At 43.4% G+C, this 12,794-nt stretch overlaps 1 pseudogene; it reads right to left on the bottom strand.

Annotated features, from left to right (window-relative positions):
* Nucleotides 1-4,458: 4,458 nt before the first annotated feature.
* LOC113175415 (WW domain binding protein 1-like pseudogene) lies at nt 4,459-5,410 on the bottom strand (annotated as a pseudogene).
* Between the last annotated feature and the right edge of the window lie 7,384 nt (nt 5,411-12,794).

Here is a 12,794-nt window from a genome sequence, read left to right as displayed (position 1 = left end):
GTACTACCTGCCACTAAGTCTTCTACTCTACTAATGTAAAGTAAGAATACAAACTTCCACTCCCAGTCAGCAGCAGAAGAAGAAAAAAAATAAAATAGAATAAGTCACTCAAAAAAGCTATTCCATACTATGCTTTTCTCCAACTCTGGTATCAGTGGTGCCTAGCAGAAAGCTAACCTTCTACCTGTATTGTTCAGCAATGAGACCAGTCAGTGATCTTTTGTTTTCAGGGAGGTATAAGTAGGGCTAAGAAGAAAGCTGAGCGGGGTGTGGTGGCTGAGACAGAATCATAGCAAGTTTGTGGCCAGCCTCAGCAACTTTGTGAGAACCTGTATCAAAATAAAAATAGGGGCTGGGGTTGTGGTTCAGTGGTAGAGTGCTTGCCTAGCACATGGGAGGCACTGTGTTCTATCCTCAGCACCACATAAAACAAAATAAAGGTATTAAATAAATAAATAATAAACAAACAAACAAGTAAATGAAAGGCTGGAGATGTAACTCAATGGTAAAGCACCCCTAACTTAAATCTTCAGTACCAAAAAAAAAAAGTCTCTGGCCATCATTAAAAAGGTAGTGTGCCTTTGTAAGAATAGTGTCAGCAGGGCATAACTTATAGTTGAGCATCCATCCCAACTTGGACACACGTTATAATCAATAGGGTGATTTCATGGGTGAAAAAACTAAATAGGAATCAGAGGCACACCATAAACTCCAAAATGTTCAGGATGCAATGCAAAATTAACTCTGAGTAATTTTTGATTTTAAGCCAGCAATTATGAAAACTTTTAGTAATTGTGCTGCAAAAACATATGTATGCATAAATCTCTGAAACATGCTGACTTTAATTCTTTTGGATAAATACCAAGAAAGGGTATAGCTGGATCATATGGTAGATTTTGTTTTAGCTTTTAGAGGAACCTCCATACTGATTTCCATACTGTCTATACTAATTTGTATTCCCAAAAACAGTATATAAAGGTTCGATTTCCCCACACACTCACCAGCATTTATTGTTATTTGTATTCTTGATGCTAGCTATTCTAATTGGAGTGAGATGGAATTTCACTGTGGTTTTGTATTTTCCTTATGGCTAAAGATGTTGAATATTTTTTTCATGTAATTGTTGACTATTTGTACTTCTTATTTTGGGAAGTATCTATTCACTTAATTTGCTTATCCATTGATTATATTATTTGGTATTTTAATGTTGATTTTTTGAGCTCATTATATATTCTGGATATTCATCCTCTGTTGAAAGAGAAGCTGGCAAAGATTTTCCCCCATTCTGTTGGTTGTCTCTTCACTCTGTTGTTTCCTTTTGTGTGCAGCTTTTTAATTTGAAGCCATTCCATTTGTTGATTCTTTATCTTATTTCCTGAGATATAGGGGTATCATTCAAGAAGATTTTGCCAGTATCTATATGTTGAAGTACTTCCCCTAATTTTTTTTTTGGAGGGATGAATTTTTATTTGGGCTTCTCACAGTGGTTAGAGCCACTCTGTCTTCAGAACAGGAAATGTGTCACCGAGACTGCCCAGAAAAATCTGACCAGCTGAATCTTATTGCTTAAAATACACATATTCACAATAACTGACAAATGGTGATGTGCCTCACACAGGAATGTGTTAGCATTTGAAAATCTTCTGACCGTAGCACCAAACCCTCCACAAACCCTTTCCTTCTCCTTCATTTGGAAAACCAGACTCAACCAAGTCTCTCTGACCCACTGACTATTCCTTCAGTTCCCTATCTCCTTCTCTGAGCAGGAAGCCTCCAGCAGCTGTAGCCAACTGTGGCTTACTAGTTAAGCCCAGCTTGGCCACTGTGCTTCTTCTCAGGCCTTCAGGGTAAGATGCTTCAGTGAAGCCAACAGTCAATACTCAGACCAGCTTAGAGGGTCAGATTCATCCATTTGATCAGTTAAATGAAGAAGGATTCATTTTGGTAAAACTCATTCTCCTTGGAGACACTTCAGTGAGTTGTCTGTGATTTTGAAAGGAAGGTGGAAGGTAGGCATCTGAGGGCTGCTGTGCTGTGGCACCCCTCTGGCCACACGCCGGTCTGCCTGTGTCCACTGAACTCAGCAAAGGAAGGACTGTGCTGTGGCACTGTGGAGTCTGCCAAAGCCTCCTGGCAATTCTGGGCAGGCTGATGTCTGGGCTACAGCAAGGCCAAGCTTGTCACTGAAGAGCCAATCAAGCTTCTGTCTGGAATTCCACTTTTGCCTTCAGTCCCAAGTGGTTGTGGACAGCCTCTGGGGCTGAGACCGAAGGCAAGGAGTAGCGGAAGGAGGCAAACAGGTTCAGAGCACGCTTCCATTAACAGGGAACAGAACACAGGCCTCTGAGCATCCACGGAGCAATGTGCAAATTGCAGTGGAACCTGTACCTTGAGCACAGTATCTCAGGCAAACACAGGGGGGCGCTGTCGACAATGCTGCCAAATACACTTGAGTACACAGACATTTGTTCGGTAAACAGTAAATGCATAAAATAAATTACCTTGAGAGGGCCATGTTTGCTTCAGACGTGTGGTTAACATGAGCAGGATGGCTGCCATTCAAAGTATCTTCACAGGAACACAGGGTGTGGGGCTCACACACAAGAGACACACACACACACTACAGGTCATTCAAAGTCATTATCTACAGACTTCACTTTGTTCTACATGAATTTTGGTTTTGTGGAATCCAAACAGACACTCATTCACCTCACAGCCTTGGATTTGCCTCTATCTATCTATGTACCTAACTATCTATCTATGTTTTTTTTTTCCTTTTTTACTATAACATCAATGCTTAGCCTGAATATCATCATTCAAAAGTGGGAGAAGAACCAAACTTTTCATATGAACAGGGATGGATGGGGAGTGTTAGTTTCAGCTGATTGCTTTCTCCTTTCAGAGTTTTCCTATCAAGGCTCAACTGGTTATCCAAAACCAGACAACAGTAATAAGGATCCTGTGGTCCTTCTGGAGGCTGCCTCCACCCTCCCACCTGGGCCACCGAAATTCCTTACATAGGTTCCAGAAAAGTGAGTCACCCCATCCCAATGGGCTAGAGACAGGGACAGAGCATGAGAACCACAGATAACCAAGGGATTTCTTCCAAGTGGTCAGTTTAAAACAAACAATCAAACACAGAAAACAAAAGACTTATTCAGAAAATACTGTGTGAAAACCAGACTACAGGGGTTCCTTTCCCAGGACCCATAGCTTCCTCAGACCATCTGTTCATAAGAGTACAAGGAGATACAAGGAGTCCTGCAGACCATGTGCTAGGGATGGACAAGGACACTGGTCACCTGTGGGCATAGACCAAAGGGCAGAGATGCAGGAAGCTGCACTTCTCTCCACTCCCAGATTTAGGGCTTACTGCTCAGAGCTAACCCACTCCAAGCCCACACACAAACATCTCCTTCTGGCTCAATTGCAGCCACACTCGTGGAAGGCCAACCTGGGAAAGCACAAACTTCCCTTCCAGAAGAGAATTCTTGCAAGCCCACTGGTAAGGTTCTTGTTTCTAGCTGGCATTTGTTGTTTGTTTTTAAAAAGAAAAAAAAAAAACAGAGAGAAGGCAGTCTACTCTTCCACACCTGAGCCTGCTGGGAAGGAAGGGGCCCCTCCAGGATGCACAGTGGTACATTTTCTTGTTACCTGGAATTTGAGAGATCAACAAGCTTCCTACCAACCTGTCCACCAGCTCTCATCCTCCCCCAGAATTAGCTCAACTCTGGCTGTGCAGACACTGGCAGCCACAGCTGACAATCCCTAGGCCTCTGTGGGCTTCCCCCTTCAACCAGGGCTAAGATAGGTTGCTTCTGCTGAACTGAGACACAACAATGTTCTCTTTTTTTTTAGAAAGAGTGAGAGAGGGGGAGAGAGTGGGAGAGAGAGAGAGAGAATTTTAATATTTATTTTTTAGTATTTGGCGGACACAACATCTTAGTTTGTATGCGGTGCCGAGGATCGAACCTGGGCCGTACGCATGCTAGGCGAGCGCGCCACCGCTTGAGCCACATCCCCAGCCCCAACAATGTTCTCTTAAACTAAAACCAGAGCATAAATCCACTACATCACCAAGAATCATCTCAGGACACAGTCCCAGTCCCCTTCTTTGGGGGCTTTAAAACACATCTCTCTGACCAAAGCAGGTAGGTGAGATATGACTTGAAAGGAGGGAAGAATCCCTCCACAATACTGTGCTTTTGTGAGGGAGAGGCACCCACACCCCAAACTGTACTTGGAGATGTAGGAAAAAGCAGGAGAGGAGAAGGGGAAAAAAAGTGGCTGTACCACTTCCTCTGAAAGTCACTTAATGCTTCTCTTGTGAGTCTCCCTTACCCTGGTTGCTTTGCCAAGGTAAATACAAGGAGATACAAAGTCCTGCAGACCATGTGCTAGGGATGGACAAGGACACTGGTCACCTGTGGGCTTTTCTGGGCACAGGCAGGGCCTACTCTAGCTGGGGGAGCTGCTGCTCTGGGAGTTTGGCGAGTCCTGCTCATTGATGGTGTTGAGCAGCAGGCATGTGGGTGGCTGAGACAGGTGGGAATGTCCAGGAACTTGAGCCTGCTCCTCAAGGGCTGGCAGAGCCCTTCCTCCTCATCACCAGGAGGCCTCACATGGCAGCTGTCACAGAAGTCCAGGGGCCCATCCAGAGCATCATCAATGAGTGTGGTGAACTCTTTGAGGTCATTGTCATGATGGCCGCGGTTGCACACACACACCTCAATGCCTCATTCACCTGTGAAGTGGCGATGTCTGCCAGGTGTCTTGTCTTTGCTATCGGGGAGCACACTGCCATACTCAGAGCTGGAATCTTTCAGTAGCTCCTCCTTACATTCTGAATCCTTGTCCAGGAAGGCCACTGGGTCTAGCTCCCCCAGGCCAACCACTGAGCCACTGGGCTCCATTTGGGGGGGGAGGCTTTGGTGGCTGCTTGGTCAGTTGGCATGTCAGAGGACTCAGGATCAGCAATGCTTGGGGGTCTTGTGCTGCTTCTGCTGGGCACAGACAAGGGGCTGCTCTGTGCCCCCTGGGAGCCCCTGGTAGGATCAGCACCTGGAGGGCTGCCCCCTGCAGGGCCCCACTGAGGAGGCGGCTGCTGTTGCTGCTGTAGCTGTAAGGCACTGTATGGCGGGGGAGGAGTTGGAGGTCGGTTCACCACTTCCTCATAAGAAGGTAGTAAATAGTTTGGCAAAAATCTGAAATAAAATGTCAGTGCTGAGTAATTGTGGGCTTCCCGGTAGGCAATCAGGTTGATTTTATGTTGCTGCTGCTGGGCCTGAAAGCGGTGCTTGGCTTGGCGGTGGTGGCAGACACAGCAGTGGCTCAGGATGATGATGATGGTTCACACTAGCCAGAACCCAACACTGTCCCTAAGAGAATCAAAAAAGGCCGGCCAGCCCATGGTTTCCCAAAGAGCAGAGGCCTCTTTCTCTGGTGTATGTTTTTGACACTTTTGACAAGAATCAGATGGCTCTAGTTTTGTGGGTTTTTATTTATGTCTTCTATTTTATTCCATTGGTCAACATGTCTGTTTTTATGCTGTTCTCATGCTGTTTCAGTTACTCTGTCTCTGTAGTATAATTTGAAATCTGGTGTTGTGATGTTTTTAAATATTGATGTTTTTGTTCAGGATTGCTTTAGCTATTTTGGGTATTTGTTTCTCCACAGGAATTTTTTTTTTTCTAGTTCACTGATATTTTGAGAGAGATTGCATTGAATCTGTAGGTCACTTTTGGTAATATGGCCAATAATATCTGTTTTTACTGTGGTGAGGTGATATTGTGGTTTTGATTCTCATTTCCCTAATGATTATTAGTGATGTTGAGCATTTTTTTCATGTACCTTCTGGAACTCTAAGGATTGTTTATTTTGCTGTGAAGATTTTTTTTGTGTGTGAAGATTTTTTTTAGAAAAAAATAGGGGCTGGGTTGTGGCTCAGTGGTGGAGCACTTGCCTAGCAGTGTGATTTCAGAAATGTCTATTTAGATCTATTGCCTAATTTTTAGTTTGGTTATTTGTGTTTTGTTGTTGTCTTTGTTGGTTTGTTTTTGTTTTGCTGTTGGGTAATTTTTTGAGTTCCTTAATGTATTCTGGATCTTAGCTCCTTGTCAGATGTAGATTTCAAATATTTTCTCCCATTGTGTAGGTTGTCTTTGCACTCAAAGGATTGTTTATTTTGCTGTGAAGATTTGTGTGTGTGTGTGTGTGTGTATAGATGTTTTTTAGAAAAAAAATAAGGGCTGGGGTTGTGGCTCAGTGGTAGAGCACTTGTTTATCATGTATGAGGCTCTAGGTTCAATCCTCAGCACCACATAAAAAATAAACAAAATAAAATAAAGGTATTGTGTCCATCTAAAGCTAAAAATATAAAAAAAGAAAAAAAGAAAAAATATTAAACTTAAAAATAAAATTTATTCCTATTAAAAACGAAAAAAACAAAGGATTCATCCCAGCAAGAGCCAAATGAAAGAGATTCACAGGGCAAGGTATGGCAGTGGGGGGTGCTGGGAGCTTCCATGCCCTCTCCAGGTGAGCCATCTTTCCAGTGCATCAATGTATCTGCCAACCAGAAGCTCCCTCAATCTCACTGTTTCAATTTTTCATAGCTCAGTGGGTAAGGCTGAAAGTTTCCTCTATCTAATCTATTTGTTTTTTCTGGTGGCCAGCCCAAATCCTAAAACACTCTAAAGACTTCATTCCAAGTCACCTCATTCCTATAAACTCAAGTATGGTAGAAAAGGAGTTGCTGCCTGCTTTTAAAATAAGGTTTTATTGGAACACACACACATACAAAGATGTTTTTAGTTTGATATAATCTATTTGCCTGTTTTTGCTTTTGTTTCCTGTGATTTTATGGTATTGCACCCAAATTCCTTGTTGGTTACAGTGTCCTAAATAATTGCCCCTGTTTTTGTATAGTACTTTGATAGTTTTAGGTCTTATACATAAATCTTTAATCCATTTTGAGTTGAACTTTTGTAACTGGTGAGAGATAGGGGTCTTTTTTTTTTAAGAGAGAGAGAGAGTGTGTGTGTGAGAGAGAGAGAGAGAGAGAGAGAGAGAGAGAGAGAGAGAGAGAGAGAGAATTTTTTAATATTTATTTTTTAGTTTTCGGCGACACAACATCTTTGTTTGTATGTGGTGCTGAGGATCGAACCCGGGCCGCACGCATGTCAGGCGAGCGCGCTACCGCTTGAGCCACATCCCCAGCCCAAGATAGGGGTCTTGATTCATCATTTTGCATGTAGCTATCCAATATTTCCAGCACTATTTATTGAAAAGACTGTCCTTTGTCTAAATGCATGTTCTCAGCATCTGTTGAGAAATCAGTTGGATATAGATGTGTGGGTTTACTTTTAGGCTCTCTGTTCTTGTCCAATGCTCTGCGAATTGTTTTTTATGTTATTGTTTTCATTACTATATCTTTGTATTATGTTTCAAGTGAGATAGTGTAACACTCTCTGCTTTGTTCTTTTTGCTCAAGATGGCTTTGGCTACTTAGGGTTTTTGTAATTCCATATAAACTTCATAATTGTTTTTTTCTTGTTCTGTGAGGAATGTCATTGGTGTTTTAACAGGGACTGAATTGAATTTATAAATTGTTTTGGGTAATATGGACATTTAACAGTATTGATTCTTCCAATTTATCAAAATGGGATGTTTTCCCCCTTTGTGTACTCTTTAATTTTCCATTAACGTTTTATAATTTTCATTGTAGAGATCTTTCACCTGTTTTGTTAAACTTTTCTTAAGTATTTTTTGTAGCTATCAAAAATGGGATTGCTCCCTTGATTTGTAATTGTACTACTGATTTTTGTATATTTTTTGTATCCTGAAACTTTGCTGAAAGTTTCTTTTATTAGTTCCAATATATTTTATGGAGTTTTGGGTGGTTTCTTATATAAGATTATGTCATCTGAGAACAGTGACATTTTGACTTCTTTTCCAATATAAAGACTTTTTTTTTTTTTGCTGTGCTTAATTACTCTGGCTAGGATTTCCAGAACTATGTTCAGTAATAGTTGTGAAAGTGGGCACATAAACAACATGTTCTAAATAGAATGGGTGAAGAAAGAAATTAGAAAATACATAGAGAAAAAGGAAAATGAAAAGGCAACATAGTAAGACTTATGGGATGTAGTGAAAGTAGTTCTCAGAGGGAAATATATTGCTGTAAATGTCTACATCAAGAAAGAACAAAGGTCTTAATAAACTAACTGTGTAACTTAAGGTAATAGCAAAAGAAGAACAAACAAATCTAGAATTAGGAAAAAAAATGGGAAAAACTTTGAAACATACCCAAACATACTTAAGAACAAGTAGAAAAATCTCAAGAGAGTAATGGAAATAAGAGATTGTCTACATACTAAAAACGTAACATAAAACATAACATAGCCCTCTGGAAGTCTTGGCAAGGGAGCCTAACCATAGCTAGTTTGGGCCTGCTCCCCAAATCCACCCCTTTAGGATTCCTCATGGTACTATCTACACATCTGAAGTCTTCTGCAATGATCCCTTAGTAAGGAGGGGAGAGTCTGGCAACCCTAGGCTATAACAATATAAACTGCAACAACATACAACCAGGAAGCAAGTACCACCACCTAGTATTACTAGGAGCTACCTCCAGGTGGTGCCTAATCCAGCCCACTATTCCTGCAAAGGATCACCAGTTAGCTGCTGTATGGCTGTTAATTCAGAAGTCATTTGTGCTAAAGCCATACTAATATTCTTTTGGTGACCTGGGATGTATATACATCATTTAGTACTAAGCATAGTACATACCCGTCCCTGTGCTACTGTTAACAAATCAAGTGCCATATGATTTTGCAGCACAACTTTACACATTTGACACATTTCTTCATTCAGAGAGAAAGAGCCTACTTTGATTTAAGGGTCAGGCTGTATGCTTAACCAAGGCAATTATTTGCATTTCAGCCACCAATGATGTCCCTTGTGGGAGGAACAATGCCAAAGGATAATACCACCAAAGTGTCTGCCACACTCTGTAATGGGCTGGTACAGTCTTCTAATTAGCAGGCCTCTGAGGCAGTGTTTGGTTTATGGTTGCTGAGAGATATGGGCAACCTTGGGTGCAATGCCCTGTCTGGTTCTGTGGGAAGTATGGCCATCCATGAGTGCCACAAACCCACAGGGTGCCATGAGACAGTGGAATAACAGTCATACTTGTTCTATTGATATCTGCTTGGATAGTCTGACAAAGCTTCCAGGGACCCAACCTACAGGTCCTGTACCTCCTGTTTTCTACAAAATTTTCATCTGAGAGCCACGCCATTCCATCCCAAATGGAGTACCCCAGCCATAGGTGAGAGGCATTAAGTTGTGCCCAGACTGCTGTCACAATCATTATCTTAGTTTTATTCCACATTGGAGTAGTAGCAAAAGTCTTTTCCAGCCATGTCTAATTGTCCAGGGACATAGTCTGAATTTGCCAAGGCAGTCCATTAGCAGAACTCACAGGCACTCTGGTGCATACCCAGTAGGCATAGGTGTGTGCCTAGTCCACAGTGGTGTTAGCGAGAACACACCTATGGTCAAAAGGACAAGGTGATTACAGGCACTAGCACAGGTATATCACAGCCATCCAGGAGAATGCATACCAGCTTTGAATACTGGGTCTCCTGTAGTGGCTTCCCTGGGAGGTAATACCACATTCATACAGCTTGGTCCTGTACTTTGGCAGGCTCAGTGTGCACCAGCACAAGGGAACTCATAATTGGCCAAAGGGAAATAACAAACATACCCTTTAAAATCTGGGTCCCATCCATGGGACTTGACAAAGTCACATGTACCTGGGGGCCCATTCACTAGTTACCAATGGTGTCACAAGGAGATCACACTCCAAATCTTTTCCCCTGGGATTAACAGGGGTACCCAGTGAAGGTGGGGGCCTTTATTCAGTCCAGTAGTAGCAGGCAAAGAACATTCTCTTGCTTCCTAAACCCAGGCTTAAGTATGACATCCTTTGTTGTCACCTGGACTTGTAGTGGTGCTGCTGTGCTGTGCAGCAAAGGCTCCACAGGTGTTGGTCCTCCTCACTAGGGCTGCTCATTCAGAGCTCTCACAGCTACCTTCATGGAAGGTGGATTGACTGCAGTCCTATGTTCTTGCTTAAGCAGGCCATTATATCTCTCTATTATACTTGCAGCCTGTGGGTGACATGGGACGTGCAGCTTCCATTAAATTTGTAACTGAATTGCCCATTGTTGCACATTCTGACCTGTAAAATAAGTACCTTGCTCACTTTCTATTGTGATGGGCAGGCCATACAAGGCTGTCTACACTGTCAAGGTGTGGATTGTATGCTGATTAGATTGATCACTGGGTCAAACAACAAGTGTGTAGCCATATCCACTGCCATCAAGGCAAATATGACCCTTCTGCTTCTGACTTTGGTAAAAGGCCAATGTAGTCAACCTGCCATTGTGTCAAAGGGATGCATCCCTGCATTACCTAACCATTTGTGGCTCCAAGGTGTTGGGGGTATGGATGTTCCTGAGCACAAACCACACATGCCTGGAAGGCCTCTGTCAGGGTATCCCACATTAAAGGCAGATCCCACTGTTTGACTCCATTCCACATAGTTTTCACACCTGCATGCTGTAGGTGGCGATGCAGCCAAGTCGCCATGTATGTGGGAGGTAACTGCTCTAACCACTGCACCCTAGCCAAAGTATCTGCTTCATCATCCCCTGGGCTAGTCTGAGGGGCTTGGCCAGTAACATGCACTCTTTTTCATGGTCTATGGCCCAAAGGTTTTGCCAAATGGTTTGACCCCACAAAGGCCTATGCCCTACTATCCAATTGTCTACTCCTTAAAAACAGCCCAGCTGTCTTTAAAGATAATCAGGGGTTCTGGTTCATGCAGTACCACCATCCTTATGGCATTTAATAGCCCACTGGCTGCTTTGTCACATTCTCGCATCACACCACAAGGTGTCAGTAGAGCGCTGTGTAACAATAGCAGTCCAATGAGCCAAAGGCCCTCTACTGGATGCCTCAGTGCACCAACTACTTTAGCCCACCAAGGATGCTCCTTCCTTCAAGGGCAATACCTCTACTGACTCACGTGTATTAGCACGGTCTGGTGCTTCCTCAGTTGTATATTGCACAAGCCCTAGAATCTGTCGAAGTTTATGGGACAAGGAACTAGTAGACATAGCATTTATTTGTTCCAAATATGCCTCCCTCTTCACTGGGCTACCCCTGTACTCAGAGTGACTGCCCAATTCCATATCCATCCCGCCACAGGATATGTGGTGCACAACAAAACTTCAGAAGCACCTGTGACAGCCTCCAAGGCCACCAGGGCTGCATACACAGCTGCAAGCTGCTTCTCTATCAGGGTGTAGCAAGCCTCTGCACCCTTCCAACAACTGTGACCAGAAGCCTACTTGTCTCTGCAACCATTCATATTGCTGCCACAGGCCCCACCCCAAACCCTCCTGGGTTACAAGAACAGCCAGTTAAAAGGGGCAAGCTGAGTCTACTACCTATAGGGCCTGAGCTTGCTTAATGGCCATCTTAGTGGCCTGAAAGGCCTGTTCAGCTGCTTTGGTCTAGTCCCACAAAGCCCCTTTCTTTACTAGGGCATATAGGAAATGTCACAATTGGGCTAAATGGGGAATAAAGGCCCACCAATATGCCAATGAGTCCATATAGGTCTTCAATTGCACATCTGTTGTTGGTTGTAGATATGCCTGAGTTTTATCAATAACAGCTTCCAGCATAACTTTTGTCTTATCTGACCAAACAACACCCAAGAAATTGATTGACAAGCCAGGTCTCTGAACCTTGGTGGTATTTATTGCCCAGTTCCATGCCTCCAAATGGGTCACTAAGATCTGGGCTACAAGCTCTAAATCTGCAATAGAGTTAGAAGTCAACAACACATCATCGATATAATGAAACATATGTAGAGTGGGCCAAATCACTGGCCACCAAACCATGACATATGGTCGGGCTATGCAAATAAACTTGTGGCAACACATGAAATGTCCACTTTCAGCCTTCCCATGTAAAGGTCAACTGGTCCTGGCTCTCCAGAGCCAGAGCAATAGAGAAGAAAGCATTAGCCAAGTCCAACACATAGTGATATGTGCCCAGCTGCAAGGTCAGTCAGTCCATGAGATCATGCACTGAGGGAACTGCTGCATGCATTGTATCCAGTTCTGGGTAATCCACAGTCATTCTCCAAGTGCCCTCAAGCTTCTTCACTGGCCACACTGAAGAGTTAAAGGGGCTGTATGTGGGCTGTATTATGCCCACCTTCTCCAATTCCAAGATAGTAGCTCCAATTTGTGCATGTCTCCCTGGGAGGTGGTACTGCTTCACTGTCACAGTCCTCTGGGGTTGTGGCAAGACCTGGGGTGGGTGTTTTTCGTATCCTCTCACAACCACCTTTACAACTCATACAGAGGCCATACTCTCCTGCTGTGGTCTGCAGTCACTGTCCTTGGAGCACATTTATACCCAAGCTGTATTCTGGGATAGAAGATATATACTTGCAAGGGCAAATGACCTATTTTCAGTGGTAAGGACACTGCCTTTGCCTTAATTTCTGCCCTCCTAGACATCAATATAAGCATACGGATTTGGGAACTTATCCAGGTTCCCAAACACCAAGCTGCACTCAGTTCCAGTATGGATCAGTGAATAGCAAGTTCCATATGTGGCCTTTGGTCTCTGCCTGTCCCCGCAGGGCTGACACTCTGGATGATTCCTAGTTGTACTGGAACAAAGTCCCTTCATCCCCCCCAGAAGCAAAT

This window comes from Urocitellus parryii, chromosome X, assembly GCF_045843805.1.
Source record: "Urocitellus parryii isolate mUroPar1 chromosome X, mUroPar1.hap1, whole genome shotgun sequence".
NCBI lineage: Eukaryota > Metazoa > Chordata > Mammalia > Rodentia > Sciuridae > Urocitellus > Urocitellus parryii.
Note: the sequence above shows the minus strand (reverse complement) of the source record. Positions and strands in the feature narration are given on the sequence as shown.